The sequence below is a fragment of the Melanerpes formicivorus genome, unplaced genomic scaffold (genome assembly GCF_026170545.1).
Source record: "Melanerpes formicivorus ecotype bairdi unplaced genomic scaffold, bMelFor1.0.p_v2 SCAF_2, whole genome shotgun sequence".
Taxonomy (NCBI): domain Eukaryota; kingdom Metazoa; phylum Chordata; class Aves; order Piciformes; family Picidae; genus Melanerpes; species Melanerpes formicivorus.
In genome coordinates, this window is record NW_027142354.1 from 31056206 (window position 1) to 31073264 (window position 17059).

At 40.2% G+C, this 17059-nt stretch overlaps 1 protein-coding gene across 1 annotated transcript in view; it reads left to right on the forward strand.

The window, feature by feature from the left end:
• CHRM3 (cholinergic receptor muscarinic 3) overlaps window positions 1-17059 on the forward strand; it is a 208544-nt gene that overhangs the window by 122158 nt on the left and 69327 nt on the right. The window lies entirely within an intron of this gene.

The window sequence follows — 17059 nt, forward strand, 5'->3', positions numbered from 1 at the left end:
TTTAGGAAGGGCAGGTCCTGCCTGACCAACCTGATCTCCTTCTATCATCAGGTGACCCACCTGGTGGATGTGGGGAGGCCTGTGGATGTAGTCTACCTGGACCTCAGCAAGGCCTTTGACACCATCCCCCATAGCAAACTGCTGGCCAAGCTGTCAGCCTATGGCTTGGACGGGAGCACACTGCGATGGGTTAGGAACTGGCTGGATGGCCGAGCCCAGAGAGTGGTGAGAATGGTGCCACATCCAGCTGGCAGCCAGTCACTAGTGGTGTGCCCCAAGGATCAGTGCTGGGCCCTGTGCTCTTTAACATCTTTATTGATGATCTGGATGAGGGCATTGAGTCCATCATCAGTAAATTTGCTGACAACACCAAGCTGGGGGCAAGAGTTGATCTGCTGGAGGGTAGAGAGGCTCTGCAGAGGGACCTCGACAGGCTGGACAGATGGGCAGAATCCAACGGCATGAGATTTAACACATCCAAGTGCTGGGTTCTGCACATTGGCCACAACAACCCCATGCAGTGCTACAGGCTGGGGTCAGAGTGGCTGGAGAGCAGCCAGGCAGAGAGGGACCTGGGGGTACTGGTCTATGGTAAGCTGAACATGAGCCTGCAGTGTGCCCAGGCAGCCAAGAAGGCCAATGGCATCCTGGCCTGCATCAGGAACAGTGTGACCAGCAGGAGCAGGGAGGTCATTGTGCCCCTGTATACTGCACTGGTTAGGCCACACCTCGAGTACTGTGTCCAGTTCTGGGCCCCTCAGTTTAGGAAGGATGTTGACTTGCTGGAACGAGTCCAGAGAAGAGCAACAAAGTTGGTGAGGGGTTTGGAGCACAAGCTCTGTGAGGAGAGGCTGAGGGAGCTGGGGTTGCTCAGCCTGGAGAAGAGGAGACTCAGGGGTGACCTTATCACTCTCTACAACTACCTGAAGGGAGGTGGTAGACAGGCGGATGATGGTTTCTTCTCCCAGGCACCCAGTACCAGAACAAGAGGACACAGTCTCAGGCTGCACCAGGGGAGGTTCAGGTTGGATGTTAGGAAGAAGTTCTATACAGAAAGAGTGATTGCGCTACGGAATGGGTTGCCCGGGGAGGTGGTGGAGTCACCATCATTGAAGGTGTTCAGAAGGAGACTTGCTGGGGTGCTTGGTGCCATGTGTTAGCTGTTTGGGTGGGTTGGATTGGTTGATGGGTTGGACACGATGATCTTGAAGGTCTCTTCCAACCTGGTTTGGTTTATTCTAATAAAGGTTTATTGGTTTATTCTAATAAAGTCTTGGCCCAAGCTATGTGGGAGCAGGGTTGTTCAGCAAATGTCATCTAGTACTCCCTTAAAACCAGTTTAGGGAGTTCAGTTGTCTTCTATGGAAGTTAGGAAGAAATTCTTCATAGTGTGATTGCCCATTGGAATGGGCTGCCCAGGGAGGTGGTGGAGTCGCCATCACTTGAGGTGTTTAGGAGGAGACTTGATGGGGTGCTTGGTTCCATGGTTTAGTTGATTAGGTAGTGTTGGATGATAGGTTGGACACAAGGATCTCGAAGGTCTCTTCCGACCTGGTTTATTCTATTCTAGAATATGGTGGGGGTTAAGACTAGGGATGGATATAGGGTTTTTTGCATCTTTTAAACAAAGTGGGCAGCATTTTGCTCTCAGTACTGTGGTGGGACTGAGATGGAATAAAAATCTTCACATTTATTTTCATTACAATAATGCAGAAAAAATAAATTATTTGATACCTTGTGGAAATGTTTTGAAATGAAAAGTGTTGTGAGCTTAAATATAAAAGACTCACATCCTCTTTTTCTTGCCTTTGAAAATCATTACATTCCGAGTCTAACAGACTCTCAAATATATTTTTTGTTGCATTTCATAGATTAAAATTGTGTAGGCATGTCTGAAACATACTATTATTTTGTTAAAATAGATCTATCATTGATTATTCAGTAGTTTTGTAGTGTTAAGGGGAAGGTAAAACAAACATGAAGTAGTTCACAGGTGCTTTACAATTAGCGAAGAAAAATGGAGTGTTCAGGATTGACATCCTTTTCCTTGTGTAAGAAAGCTTTTATAATAAATACACTATTATGTTCTTTTTAAGTTGACATGCTTGATGCTAGATTTTGTATGTTTTCTCAAAAGAAGTACCTTTTTGTCAGGTGATCATATTGGTTGGTCAGTTTTGAACTACATTTGCATCCTTTACTGAAAGTGTCAAAGCTGTCTTGCTAATTAGACCATGGATCTATTACTTGATATCCTTTTCAGCTAAAGCTCATTCTATAGTCAGTGGGAAGACAACATTCTCTTACCCTCATAGTTCTGTATTGTATTGTGAGGTAGTAGAAAATTCCTTGCCTTCTATCTAGTGAGAAATATTTTTTTCCAGTTCAGTCTGAAAATATTTCTCTAGCATAATAATGCTTTCTATCTTTTCAGGTATACTGATAGTCAGGGCTTCTGAAAAAAAGATCTGCCTGTGGTGCTTTTGAGAACCCCCAACTGGCTTTATGGAGAACAGCTACAGGGTCTCTTGCTTCTGGCAAGGGCAGCCCCATGTTTATGAGAAAGTTTCTGAACATTTGCAAGTGTTAGAATAAAGCCATTTCCGCAAAATGAAAATATGTATTATGTTCAAAGCCTTAGCTAGAACTCATACCTTCTGAATGGTAAGTGACTTGCCTTTATTGTGGAAGGGGATTGCAAGATCACACTCACAGTGAAACATTATAATGGGATATGGGCATGCTAGAGTAAATCACTGACAACAATGTTTAAGAACCTTCACTCTGTTTGGCTTGATTTAGACCTGGAAACTATTCTCCTTGATAGTGTCAAACAGTGTTTGTGTGCCATACTTCCTGAAATGACAGATCAATTAGCATTTACTTTCTAATGTGTGCTTTCTGATTTAAAAGGGTTTCTGATTTAAAGGTCATTAGAATCTGCCTGAACTCCTTCTGCTATTATTCTTCAGGCCTGGAAAAGGTTAAGAGGCATTTGTTGGCTCAGTGAGGCAGATGACTCATAAGTTCTGGATATAAGAGGGGGAAGTGGCTGCCTGAAAAGATAGAATCTAGGGTGTGGGCTCAGAAGTCCCAAAGTAGTCATCTTAGCAACAGGCTCAATAAAATGAAAAAGCATCAACAGAAGCCTTGAGCTGAAGTTCATCCTATTTTCTTTGTTAATAAAGGTAAATCCCTTAAAAGTCCTGGAACAGAATTTTATGTAACATGTGGATTCTGTAGAAAGCAAGTGACTAAGGTACCTATTCACAGCAAGAAGCACTGAAGACTAATGCAAAACATTTATGGCAGATAAGCAGAGCAGTATCTGAATGCTGAACGAAGTAATTACACCAGTAAACTTGAATAACCCGATTTATACCCTTCTACCCTTCTCTTTATTGTTGCGAGGTTTCTTGCAAAAGTTTTGTTGAAGTTGTTTTTCCCCTCTATATTAGCTGACACCTGTGTTCTGTCTCACTGAATCAGGTACATAGCAGGCAACATGCCAAGAAACAGAAACTTACCTTTTGGTATTTTTTTATGTATGGCAGAAAAAGGAAATGCATTCAAAATAAACATAAGAGAAAACCACCTCCCTGGGCAGCCCATTCCAATGGCCAATCATTCTTTCCATGAAGAACTTCTTTCTAGGATCAAGCCTAAACTTCCCCTGCACAGCTGGAGACCAACCCCAACCTGTCCACAACTTCCCTTCAGGTAGTTGTAGAGAGCCTTCTCTTCTCCAGGCTAAGCAACCCCAGCTCCCTCAGTCTCTCCTCATAGGGCTTGTGCTGCAGACCCCTCACCAGCTTTGTTGCCCTTCTCTGGACATGTTCCAGCAAGTCAACATCTTTCTTGAATTGAGTGGCCCAGAACTGGACACAGTACTCAAGGTGTGGCCTAACCAGTGCAGTATACAGGGGCAGAATGACTTCCCTGCTCCTGCTGGCCACACTATTTCTGATACAGGCCAGGATGCCATTGGCCTTCTTGACCACCTGGGCACACTGCTGGCTCATGTTCAGCCAGCTGTCAACCACTCCCCCAAGTCCATTTCTGCCTGGCTGCTCTCCAGCCACTCTGACCCCAGCCTGAAGCACTTCATGGGGTTGTTTTGGCCAATGCGTGGAACCTGATACTTAGATGTGTTAAATCTCATGCCACTGGACTCCGCCCATCTGTCCAGTTGGTTGAGGTCCCTCTGCAGAGCTCTCCTACCCTCTTGCAGATCAACACCTGCCCCCAACTTGGTGTTGTCTGCAAACTTACTGATGATCGACTCAATGCCCTCATCCCGATCATCAATAAAGATGTTAAAGAGCATGGGGCCCAGCACTGATCCCTGGGGCACACCACTAGTAACTGGCTGCCAGCTGGATGTGGCACCATTCACCATCACTCTCTGGGCTCGGCCCTCCAGCCAGTTCCTAACCCAGCACAGCGTTCTGCTGTCCAAGCCACGGGCTGAGAGCTTGAGCAGGAGTTTGCTGTGGGGGATGATGTCAAAGGCCTTGCTGAGGTCCAGGTAGACTACATCCACAGCCTTCCCCACATCCACCAGGCGGGTCACCTGATCATAGAAGGAGATCAGGTTGGTCAGGCAGGACCTGCCCCTTCTAAATCCATGTTGGCTGGACCTGATCCCTTGGCCATCCCGCAGGTGCGCTGTGATTGCACTCAGGATGACCTGTTCCATAATCTTGCCTGGCACTGAGGTCAGGCTGACAGGTCTGTAATTCCCTGGCTCATCCAACCGGCCCTTCTTGCAGATGGGCATCACATTGGCCAGCTTCCAGTCTTCTGGGACCTCTCCAGTGAACCAGGACTGTTGAGAAATGATGGAGAGAGGCTTGCTGAGCTCATCTGCTCATTACCCTAGGATGGATCCCATCCAGTCCCATAGACTTGTGGGAATCCAAGTGGCTGAGCAGGTCTCTAACTGCTTCCTTCTGGATTACAAGGGGACTATACCGCTCCCTGAGTCTGCCTGCCAGCTCAGGAGGCCAGTTGTCCTGAAGACAACTTGTTCTTACTACTGAAAATTGAGGCAAAGAAAGCATTGTGTACCTCTGCTATTTCCTTATCTTTTGTTACTGTTCCCCTCCATGTCCAATAAAAAGTGGAGGTTGTCCTTGCCCCTCTTTTTATCATTAATATATTTATAAAAACATTTTTTGTTGTCCTTTACAGAAGTGGACAGTCTAAGTTCTAACTGGGCTTTTGCCTCTCTAATTTTTTTCCTACATGACCTAGCAAAATGCCTGAACATTTCCTGGGTTACCTCCCTTTTTTCCCCTTCATTCAGAAGCTTATTGCCCATCCAGGCTGGCTGTCTAGCCTGGCACCTCATCTTCCAGCGCATTGGGACACCCTGTATTACTGTCTGCATCAGTGTGGCTGGTGCACATTTGAGTGGGAAAGTTGGATGAACATGTTTTACTAAGTGGTGACTGCTAAAAGGTCAGGCAGCATTCATTGGAGATTACTAACATGCTATGTCAACATTTTTTCTTGTACATCGTAAAGATATTTCTTGTAAGAGTTAGTAAGCATCTAGATAACTGTACTTGCCCTGCTGGTTTGCATTTGAGACAGTAACAGTTGAGAGGGAGGTTCTCTGAGCTGCTAAGCCTTCGCTTGGAGGACTGCATCCAGTTCTGGGCACCCCAGCTCAAGAAGGACAAAGAACTGGTGACTGTCCAGCACAAGGCCACTAAGATCATTAGGGAACTGAAAACCACAGCCTTGCAAGTGAACCTTGTTCATTCTTTGCACATATGTAAGGGGGAGAAAATAACCCTCAAGAGCACCACACGTTCTAGATTCTACAGGTGTGTGGGCTTAGAGACAAAGAGATGCAGAGAAGCATTACCGCTACAGCATTTATTTCATTCTCTCTTATATCCTGAATATGCTGGTCAATATTACACAAAGTGGTAGCAAGGTGCTTTGCAAAAATTAGGTGAGTTTCCAGTTATTGAGAATATTCAACCCATGACAGGAGTTGTGCTGTTATTTCCAGGTGTGAACCAAAGGAGGTTTTAATATCTGCCAACTTTTAAGGAAAGTAGTATCTTCTAGGTGATTTGTTTGCTGTCTTTCTTTATTATGCTTTATTCCCTTAGGAGAGACACCAAATCTCAATGTGTATTTTGTAGTAGTAGGTATAACTGCTGACCTTTGAAAACACAGTTCATTCTGTTGGTTGCAATAGAGCTAGTGCTCCATATATTAAAAGTTATGATGAAGAACTCTGTGAGTTTTTTTCTCTACCTGATTTCTGTCACTGTGGTTCAACACTCAGAAAATACTCACTGAGGAGCAGTGACTCTGACATAGGCACTGAGCTGATCTGATTGAATTCTTAGAGATCTTAGGAATGAAAGTTGGTAGGCAGAAGACTTTGAAGTAAGGCAGAATTTATGCCCATTAGTGTCAAGGCTGCATGACTCTGCATTTCAGACATTTCTTGTTTGTATTCTAGTACAGGCTATTTTAACTTGTTTGTTATATTGAAGGTGAACACAGTAAAACAGTTAGTGTATAAATGTTATAAATAATATTATTTATATAATGAGACATCAAAGAAGAAAATTTGTTGGCCGAAAGACTGTTGATGAATGACTGTATGGTCGGTCCTTAAGGAAGGAAAAATAACGGTCTAAACATGCCATACCATCCTGGAAAATCTGAGCCCTAAAGTTACTGCAGACAGTCATTCACTGAAGAAGTAGTGGAAAAGTGCATAATTTCTGTCATCTGGTCCACAAATTATCTTTGGAGACTCTGTATCCCACCTATATCAAGCTACCCATCATTTCAACTACCTGACCATTGCTATCAAAGTGCTAATAATGCTGAAAGAGGAGGTTAGGCCTGAATACACAGTAGCAATAACTTTGTTCCTGCCAGAGATGTGCTGGAACGAGTTTTCCTAATCAATTGTCTTTATAATGTTTTCTCAGTCAATAGGAACAGAACTCTCCTGAGAGCCCTAATGAGATTAGCTAAAGGTGCATGGAAAATGACACCCAGAGGGATTGCAAGGCACAACCATTGCAGTTATGCAAGAATTTATTCCTCCTTGTAAGCAACACAGGGATCTCTGTTCAGAATAAATTAATTCAGAACAACATGGAAAAGTCCCCAAAGGCTCAGATTCACATGTAGTAATTTGCCTGTTTACATCATGTTTACTGTGGAAAAGGGACAGCCTAATATACAGCCACACCCAGTTATGTGCAGGACTACCCAACAGCTTGAAAGAGCACCCAAATCCAGTGAGCAGTTCTTTCAGTGCCAGGTGTGGCAGATTTACTTCTGCCCAGCCTCTGGATAAATGGGCTGGGATCAATGAGAAAAAAACTGCCATTACTGAAGTTACTTTAGTGGAAGCTTTATCCATCTGGGGGAGCATACACATTTATACCACAACAGACTGTGGTGCAGTGGCAGAAGTGGTTGTCCTTCTTGTCCTGCCAATATGCTCCTTGCTCACTGAAAATGTATAGAGGATTAAGGCTGCAGGGAATGGAGTATCTTTTAAAATAATGCTTCATTCTCCTGCACTTAGATGGAGTTAAAGGCTATAGTCATTGACTATTCTCATGAATCAGTACATGCTGCCTTGTTTACAATCATGGGAGCAGCATGCTCAGGATTGCAGCTTTGGTAGTACTACAATTCTGCACAGAGCTGTTCATGTTGAACCTTTTGTAATTGTCCATCTTCCACTTCTGTGATGTCAGTAGTGTTGTCTCTGTGAGTGCTTGTTTGGTAACCAGCACTCCTTTAACAGTTTTACAGTTCAATTCTGTGTAGGATCTTATGATGAAGGGCATGCAGTATGCAAGTCATGCTGAGAATAGTACATCTCCTGACATTATGCTTATTTATGTTCATTTTTATCCAGTATTTTGCTTTCAGTGATTTAAAAGCAATTTAATGTGTAGATTATAGTCTCCTCCCAGTAAACCAGAGCAGTCAGGAGCAGCACTGCTGGTGTTTCCACAGCTCACTTTGGGGGGTTCTGTTAGAATAGTAGTCTTTAAATTTCTTCCATCTCTTCTGATGATTTTTTTTCCTTCGTGCCATTAGCAATTAGCATTTTTTTCCTTATTCACTCCCCATGTGATGCATTCCCAAGAGGAAACTTAATTGATTTTTAAAAGCTTTCTTTTGGAACTGTAATGAGAATCAGATGAAAATTAATTACACTGATTTACATCTGAAAAAGGGAGGTGAATCTGATGTTAAGATCATCAGTGAAGTCTTAAATTTTCGTAAAACCTCAACTCTATTCAGTAAACAATTTCATAAAGATACTATGCTTGAAAAATGCAGTTTAGACCATGCTGTTGTAGCCAAATACACTTAGGCATGTATGAATAAAGTATTTTTAAAAATCACCCTCAGGATCTCTGCTCACTGTGTGGTAGATACAGACTGATCTGACCCCCTCTGGAGTCCATGCAGAGCTTGCATTTCAAAGGATTTTGGACTGAGACTTCGAGGGGCTGAGGGCTGGGGGCTGGGAAAGTCGGTATATTACACTGTACAGATAGGATAAAAGGATTCTGATCAGGAATAATTTCTGCCTACTTTAAACTTACTATGCTTCATTTGGAAAGGACTGGTGAGCCTTAGCAGTTCATTTACACATCACTGTTTCCATTTGGAAAAAAAGTTCTTTCGTACATTGCATTGTGTGCTCAGTAAAGCAGTCGCTTCCTGATCCAGATACTTGGGGAACTTTCCTGCTCTACTTCACAAATTAAAACACGTTAATGCATTTTTCTCATTAGTGGCATGTCTAGTGGCATATGAAAAAACAGAAATAGTTGTTCTAAGTTGAAAATACTTGTGCTAGGGCATCTGTTGTTTTATGGAAATCATAAAGTAAGATACTTTTGGAACATGAATTTTAAAAGTGATTGTTTTGTATGTGTATGTGACAGCTTTTTTCCATGCTGAAAGGGCTGAAATCTTAACATTTTGATTGTGTTCAGACTGAGCAATGCAGCCTGTCTTTGAAAGGCTCTGCCCTGACATGGCAGGTTAGTGTATCTATCACTTTAAGCCTATTACAATAAAAGGTTGGAGACTGGTTCATTAGAAACAGAGCAAAAAAGGGGGCTGGGGAAAGTTGAAAAAAGAAAAAAGTTAGAAATCATCAAGCAAGAACTAAGGACAGTGATAGCTATCATCCTGTGAAGATAGGTCTGTGCACTCTGGCAAGTTTGCCTTTGCTTGGACATCTCAAACAAGGAACTCGGGCCAAAGTGGGGGGAGCACTGGTTTTGGGGCCATACTTTGCATGGGACTCAGATGTATACTCAGAGAAGATCACATGCTAGAAGTTTGATCATGGCTTTGAATAAATCACAAGGAAGGTGCAGTGTTTTGCTCTGTTTCCCTATAAGCAGACAAAGAGATCATGAGAATGTACATACAGCAAGGGGTATGTACATGCAGTTGGAAGGGGAATTATTTTCATGTCCACATATCAGAGGTTAGAACCAGAGTGTCTAAATTACACCTCACTTTCCTCTGGCAGAGCACCTAAAGTATTCACTGAAAATGGGTAGTAACAATAGCAATATTGAATGCTGCGGTAGGCTTGTGAAGTGGTACAAAACTGCAAAGCATTTTTACTGGGGAAAAAAAGAAAAGAGTTGTTGTGGGCAATAGAAAAGTTGCTAAACCTTCATTCAGCCAATAATGATACATCTTAAAGTTTTGGTTCATACCTATGTGTTCCCAGAGGGGACACTAAGTATCATTCGAGATACTTGATATATTCCAGTACATGTTCATTGGCTGGGTTAAGGTGACAAAACTGAAAAAAGTCCACGGATTCAGACAATAATTTAAAGGAAACTTCCCTCTTCTGAGGCCTGAATAGTGTTCTGAAGCTGTCACTACTGTTTGTATTTTTCAGATTCTTACTTGTATTGGTTTGGTTTTCCATATAGTGCTTCCATGATCTACTTTCAAAATATTTGTTAAAGTGTAACACTTACATACAATTTTATTTATGTTGGTGATTCAGTGCCAAAAAATGCTTCCTTTTCTTTGAACATAGTCTGAATTTAATTTGCATTCATGCCGTGAGTGTGTTGGCTTAGTGGGTAGCGAGGTAAAGCAAGTAGGCTCAAGCAAAGCTATTTCTATGAGAATCCTGGAGAGCTGTTAATATGCTAGGAGAGATGAGTAAAAGATTCAGGAAAACACAAATTTAAAGAATGAAGGCAGATTTCAAGGAAAATTCCCCCAGTCAAAAGACTGGTTTATCCTCTGGTAAATGTGAGTGGAGTCATTTCTACCTCTACATAAATGTATTAGTGTTTGTACTATATATACTGTTCACATCTGACTTTGGAAGTGAAAAGCCTCCTGCATCTTGACTAGTCCTGACCAGATGAAAAAGAACTGGTGCACTAGCATTGTGGTTCACAGCCTTGCCTCATAGCAGGCTGTTGCAAAACTTCACCTCATATTACACGTAGAATACAGATCTGTTGGACCACTTTGGAGTTTTGAAGTATTCTCTCATAAGGACATGCTCATTTTACTTGGGATGAATAAATGTGTTAATTTTGTAATTATTTAATTCAGTGCAAAGTTTAATTGGTAACCTTAGTTAAAATGCAATGGTGGTAATATTTTAGAAAATGGTAAAATTCACAGGAAATTGCTTATTCCCTGAAAATCAGGAATATTCAAAAAGAGAAAACCAATTATGTAATATTGCATTAACTATTATGTGTCTTAGGGAAATGAAGGATAATAAAATAACAGATCTGTTTCATTAGAAGAAAAATACATAAAGCATACAATATCTTTGAAGAAATTAAAAACAATAGTGATCCAATAATTTATTTGATATTTCATAGTAGAAAAGTTCATTAAGATCTCATGAGCCTGCAGTGTGCCCAGGCAGCCAAAAGAGCCAATGGCATCCTGGCCTGTATCAGAAACAGTGTGGCCAGCAGGAGCAGGGAGGTCATTCTGCCCTGTACACTGCACTGGTTAGGCCACACCTTGAGTACTGTGTCTGGTCCTGAGCTCCTCAGTTTAGCAAGGATGTTGACTTGCTGGAGCATGACCAGTTTTGCTCACTTCAGATTTTTTAGCAGTGTATTAATTGACAAGAGTTAAAAAATAATCACATAGACACAGAAGAATGAAAGTGGTTCATTGCCCACAAAAAGTCTGCTGTAAATAATGGTAGGGATTTTTTCTGTATTAATTCAACAGCTTTGAAATGCATTCCTTTATTGAATTACTTAATTATTTGTTTTCATTTCTACCAATACAAAACTTTTAGTGTGCTTGACTTTAATAAATAAAAATCAAACCATGTAGTCTCAAGATTTCTAGAACATAGGTGTACAATCGAACAAAACAACTTACTAATAAGGAAAGGAGAATTATCCTTCCGGTGAAATGATTGATTTGATTTCATGGAGGAAGTGGTAAAGATGTGGATATTTTTGTCTCCTCCACGAGGTATTCTAAATGTGACAATTGAGTAATGAGCAGGAATTTCAAAGGGGAACTGCTTGTATTATGGCAAGGGAGTTGGAACTAGATGATCCAGTTCTGAGCCCCTCAGTTTAGGAAGGATGTTGACTTGCTGGAACGAGTCCAGAGAAGGGCAACGAAGTTGGTGAGGGTTTTGGAACACAAGCCCTATGAGGAAAGACTGAGGGAGCTGGGATTGCTTAGCCTGGAGAGGAGGAGACTCAGGGGTGACCTTATTACTCTCTACAACTACCTGAAGGGATGTTGTAGACAGGCGGATGATAGCCTCTTCTCCCAGGCACCCAGTACCAGAACAAGAGGACACAGTCTCAGGCTGCACCAGGGGAGGTTTAGGTTGGATGTTAGGAAGAAGTTCCTTTACAGAGAGAGTGATTGCAAATTGGAATGGGCTGCCCAGGGAGGTGGTGGAGTCACCGTCATTGGAGGTGTTCAGGAGGAGACTTGATGGGGTGCTTGGTGCCATGGGTTAGTTGTTTGGGTGGGTTGGATTGGTTGATGGGTTGGACACAATGATCTTGAAGGTCTCTTCCAACCTGGTTTATCCTATATTCTATATTCTATTCTATTCTATATTCTATCCTTGTGGTCCCTTACAACCCTGACTGATACTATGATACTGTGATACTGATACTATGTTCAGAAGGAATTTACTTGACCTTAAGATTAGTCAAATTGAACCTTACATTAATTTTATTGTATATTTACAAATAAACTTGCATTCTGCCCGCAGCCCAGTGCTGTCCATGGTACATTAGTTTCACTTTAGTCCTTTTTGATCTGTCTTAAATGTGGTTTGCTGCCCACTGTGTCTTTGGAATGGAATAGGAATTGGTGTCCTTCTTGTTACAATGACAGTAATTTTCATTTTTAAATTAAATTTAATTATAGATTAAAAATCAACAACTTAATTTCTGTGGTTCCTCCATGCTCAGAACTGTTAGCTAGCATGTGAATGATGTTGCAGAAGTCATAAAGTGGTGACTAGTGTAGGAGTAGGAGTGTGCTGTGCATGTGAAAGATTTTCAGGGTGCCAGAACTGTAAATGGAAGATCATTCATAGCCAGAAAATGTGAAGGGCTTCAATGTGGCCTTACTTTTAGAGGGGGAGGGAGGAATTACATAGGGTTGGAGCTCAATATGGGCATGAATTGCCTTATTTTTTTCTTAACATTGACTTTGTGATCTGGAAGATGAATTCGAGATCTGTGTTCTTACATAAAGTTGGACTTGATGGACTTGATGATCTTTGAGGTCTCTTCTAACCTTGGTGATTCTGTGATTCCATGATTCTGTGATCTAGAAATCAGAACCACTGTAGTGGGAAAATGGGGAAATTCTGGTAAATAAATACTCTAAGTAGGAAGAATAATTGTACTTCAAAAAAGAATCTCCACAAATATATAACTCACCTTCATATTTCCTTGTTCTGTCCCTTAGAGAGGCCACTGAAATTTGAGAGGGAATGTTACATGCAAGAGCATTAGCAATTTTTAATCTCTCTTCTAGTTCACAGAAATCCTAAGTATCATATCAAGAAGTTAATTAAAGACATGATTCCAATTACAATGAATTTTTGTGCTGAAAGTAACTCAAAAATTGCATAATGAGTCTCCATTAGCTCTCAGTGATTTCAGAACAAAAGTAGATAGTCTATCAGGAAAATATAAACTTTTTCCTCTAAAGTCTCACTCTTCAATACAAGTCTGTGTTTTAAAAACAAAGTTTTAAAGCTCATACTTAACTTGGTTGCTTGCTAAGGCTTCCCAGAATGGCACAATGGATAGTTCAGTTATAGCAGCACATCATGTCAATTTGACAGAAAAAATCCTTTCTCAAAGGTTTTTACCCTGCCGAGTGTCTCCATGCACTGTGTGTGCACAGCTAAATCAGTAGCCTGTGGTCTCCCCACCACTACATGGTGTTCCTATACTGTCATTGATATTTGGTGTCAGATTCAGTGGCATCCAGTTGTACAGTTCTCCAAGAGGCATGTCCACTCATGCTTTTAAGACACCAATGCTTTTAATGATGAGAAGAAGCATGCTTGATGTTCAGGTAATGCACAGTTTCTCTAAGTTTCAGTTTGAGATTAACACTACATAAATTTAGGTGTCTGTGGGTGGATGTCCTCATTCATATGAAGCAGGTAATCTATGATGGCCAGTGGTGAACTTGCCAGTAGTCAGCAAAGCCTAAAGAATGAATTAGTTTAGCTGATTTAGTTGCTTAGGTAGTGAATTAAATCACCAGGATTGTGACATGAAATCTGTGAACACATGTGCTCCCTGTAAAAAAAATGTTTCAATCCATTGATCCTACAAATGCTCAGATCAAAGTGATTCTACTATATCTGGAATTGTCAATGCCCTCTTGGAAATTTTAGAAAAATGTCAATTATGATCATGGACTTGTACAGGAAATTGACTTATACAGATAACTAATATAAAATAAAAATACTAAGCTACTGTTGAAGACTAATTCCCCCTGGTTAATCACTTTTATTGAGGTTAAGCCCTATCATCATCGCTATGATATGTATGTAAAAAGTATTTAGTAGAAGAGTCTGGACAGTGAAATTCAACCCTTCCCATGTTAGAAAAAAGTAATGGATTCAGCAGAGACCTCGTATTTATGTTTTCTGAACAATCTTTCTGCTGCCACATCTATTGATTTCAGATATCAAGAACTCTTTTCTTTCTGTGTCCCGAAGTTTCCTAGCCTATCAGTTCTTCTGACCTTAAATTGTCCTACCTGTTTTACCCAAATAACTGAAGGACTTTGTAAATTGAAGCTATAGACTCGTATGCCTGACTTTTTCCAAACTGGGATTTTGCTTCTTCATAGTAGTTTGGATGAGAGAACTTCAAAACTGAATCTCCGCAAGGAAACAGCCTCTGTGCTCACTCACTCCTGTCCCAGCACCGTATTCTGCCATTCCCTCAGCTTTTCCAATGCAGCTACTTACAATGTCTGAACTGAGTCAATGAGCCCGTTTAAGAAACAGAACAAAAATCCCCAAACCAAACTCAATACTTTTCCTGTATTTTACTGAGATTACACTAACGATAAAATTTGTGATGTGGTCCCTGACACTGGTATTGCAGCAGTGGTAGTGAGGAGCTGCAGTATAAGGATAGGATATTTATAGTGCTGACTTCCTTGCAAAGAAAATTTATCATGCAACCCTGCATCTAATAGTTGTCTTCTTTTCCTAACTATTGTAACTTGTATAATAGAAGGTTAGAAGAGTAGCAGATTACATGTGCCTTCAGGCAGTTTCCCTCCTATATTTATATCATAACTGCAGCAGAACAGGTATTTTAATGATCAAAATTAAAAATTAGTTTTTTAATAAATAGGGCTTTGAATAGAAAAAAAATAAAATCCTGTATAGAATAAATACTATATTGCAATCCATATTAGAGACATCAGTGTTTTATTTTAGTTGCAGCTTTAAAGCGCAGTTTTGCAGATGGCTTATGATTCATTGCTACAAAATTTATTGAGTACCTTGCCTATTTATGCAAATGTACGAAATATCTCTTGTAAACTCTTTGCTTCAAAATACATTATGCTTGTTCACAATCTTTGCTTGTACTTCTCATCACAAATAAACTCACAGTAGATTGGAGTTGTGATCACATACTGTAAACATTTAACTTAGTAATGGATACATCTAGAGTAGCTTACTTCATATTAGTATTGGTTCAGTTCTTAGAGTAAGGTTAGTAATAGGAAATTAATTACTTTTCCTATCAGCAGCTACTAATCCAATTCTGCTATCGATGCATTTCTGTGTGTTTGCTCTATGATTTATTTAGTTCCTTGTTATTTATTTGGTTCCTTGTTTCTGTTAGAAATAGAAACATAGCAAGTGACATGTTTACTGGGTAGAAGATAAAGGTTAGATGATAGCTGGGCAGTTTGCAGCACTGTCCAGGTGGTCAGAAGGGGAGCAGCTGGGGGTCCTTGCTGTGTGGCTCCCACATGAAGGCTTTTTCCCCTTTCCCTGCTCAAGCTGCAGCTGTCCCTGTCTAGCAGATTATCTGCTGTGCAGATATGTAGAAACTAAATCTGATTTCCGAGTACATTACACTGAGTGGTCAGGGTCTTTCCTTGAAGACTGTGAAAGGGTAAATTTATTTCACTCTCACAATACTTAGGAAAAATATACAATTAATGAAAATTAAAAGAATGTTATTTTAATTGTTCTTTTTCATTACAAAATCAGTTTGAGTTCTATGTTGGACTTGTACTTTTAACAATGACTAACTTTGAAAATCCCACTTAAATTCCCTTTTTGGTTTAATGTTTTCTACTTTGTCCTTCGTTTGTTACCACTGCTTTTCTTTCTTCATGCTCCATTACATTCTCCATTTCTTTTCATTTTCTGTTTCTTAGTTCTTTCTTTTCAATAGCCATTTGAAAACAATGTTTGTCTGGTAAGACAGTTCCTATTTAAATATGCTAGAATGCTAAAAAGTTTGCTGTGATTCAATGACTGTCCAAAGACAACTGCAATGTTTAAATGTTGCTGTATGAAAGGCAGAACATCATGCTTTTGGGGAATTCTGAGGCTTTGAAATGTAGTTTCATTTTGTATTAGAATTGGCCCTCTAATTCCTCCATACAACTCAGTAAAAACAAAATTAGCTTTGAATTTTTCCAGCAAAATCATCTGAAATGTTGATGGACTCTGATGTTTATAATTTATCATACAATGAAAATACCAAAACCAAATATAATGTCAAATTGAGGATCACTACATTTTAGTCAGTATACGTTATAACTGAATATTTTAATACTATAAACGTATCTTTAATGCTATTCAAAATGTTGGTAACAGTGGAATGGATTAAGCAAACTGTGGATGGTTAATTTAGTAGATCTGGTAGATGAAAATTTTTTCTTTAGCATTCAAACTGTTCTGTTTTGAAATTGTAGGATCCCCTCATGTCTTCATTTACAGCACCACATGGTCTTGTTTACTCTGTACACCACATGTGCCATAGGTATTACTCAGTTTGCATCCTTAATGTATTTCAGTTCATGTTTATCAGATATGCAAATTAGTGAGGTTTCCTTTCACAAACCTGAAACTTATAGAGGAACAATGAGGAAGAAAATTATTTCATTTTATCACAGCAATGTTCTTACTGAGGACTTCTGTAGACTTTTTTAAAATGTGAATTCATTTGTTTATTTCATTATGATGTTTTTTGTGAAACCTATACTCCAAAGTACTCACTGAACTGAATAACTGGAGCAGGGACATTTGAATTTTGAGGTATTCCTGAGGTAATATCTGCTTTACGTTTTATTTGCAAAAGAGTGAAGGGTGACATTGTTTATTAAAAACAGTGTTGGAGTCTTACTGTCTGCTGGATGAGTCCACAGTAAGAAGAGAAGCCAAGTCAGAAGGGGTTTTTGCACATGTATAGTGATGAGGGAGATGCTTCATCCATCGATTGAGGAAGAGAGGAGCATTCCAAACATAGGATGAAATGGG